Raw genomic sequence first — 1433 nt, forward strand, 5'->3', positions numbered from 1 at the left:
ATCTTAGTTTACTCATTCTCTGTAAACCTAGGTTACTAGTTTAGTATTTAAACAACTTTTGGAGACTTATTTTGTACCTCATGATATTTTCAGATCTGAATAATATACTCTTTGATGGCATGAGTCTCTAAACTCCATTGTTGGGGGTGAGGAGCTCTACAGCGTCTCGATGAATTAATGTAATTACTTCTGTTTTCCATTCAAACACGCTTGTTCTTATCTAAGATGTTCATTCGCGCTTAACTATGAAGAAGGTGATGATTCGTGACACTCATCACCTTCCTCAATCCATGAATGTGTGCCTGACAACCACCTTCGTTCTACATCAGATTGAATAGTATCTCTTAGATTCCTTAATCAGAATCTTCGTGGTATAAGCCGGATTGATGGCGGCATTCATGAGAATCCGGAAAGTCTAAACCTTGTCTGTGGTATTCCGAGTAGGATTTTGGGATTGGATGACTGTGATGAGCTTCAAACTTCTGAAGGCTAGGCGTTAGTGACAGACGCAAAAGAATCATTGGATTCTATTCCAACTTGATTGAGAACCGACAGATGATTAGTCGTGCTGTGACAGAGCATTTGGACCGTTTTCATTGGAGGATGGGAAGTAGCCATTGACAACGGTAACACCCTACATAGAGCTTGCCATGGAAGGAACCTTGCGTGTGGGAAGAGGATTACAAGAGAAAAGCTGAAATAAAGCAGACGAAGCATCTCCAAAACTCCAACATATTCTCCATTATTAAAGTAACAATTATTTATTTCACGCTCTTTTATTTTTCTAATAATTCAAACTGATAATTTTAATTGATATCCTGACTAAGAATAATAAAATAAACATACCTTGCTTCAAACTAGTAATCTCCGTGGGATCGACCCTTACTCACGTAAGGTATTACTTGGACGACCCAGTGCACTTGCTGGTTAGTGGTACGAGATCATAAGAAATCTTGATTTTGATATTGAGATTCAAATTTCGTGCACCAAGTTTTTGGCGCCGTTGCTGGGGATTATTCGAGTTTGAACAACTAAAGGTTTATTTTATTGCTTAGATTAGGAATAATTTATTTTTGTTGCTATAGAGTCATTAAATTCTGAGTCCTTTATTCCCTTTTCAAAAATTTTTCAAAAATATTATTTTTCTTTATCAAATCTTTAATTTTTGTGAGTTTAGTGTTTTGTTCTAAGTTTGGTGTCAATTACATATTTTATATTTTCTCTTTAAATTTTTGAATTTGTGCTCTTTGATCTTCAAGTTGTTCTTGTTGATCTTTAATTTTTCTTGTTTTGTGTCTTTTCTTGTTTCACTTGTGTTTTTCCAAAGCATTAATCTTCCAAAAGGAATATATCTATTCAAAACAAGTGTTACATTTACTGCCCAATTGGCTAGAGTGTTGGTCTATGTTCTTGGTAATTGGGTATCTTCTTCT

Source organism: Arachis duranensis, chromosome 1, assembly GCF_000817695.3.
Source record: "Arachis duranensis cultivar V14167 chromosome 1, aradu.V14167.gnm2.J7QH, whole genome shotgun sequence".
NCBI classification, from domain to species: Eukaryota; Viridiplantae; Streptophyta; class Magnoliopsida; order Fabales; family Fabaceae; genus Arachis; species Arachis duranensis.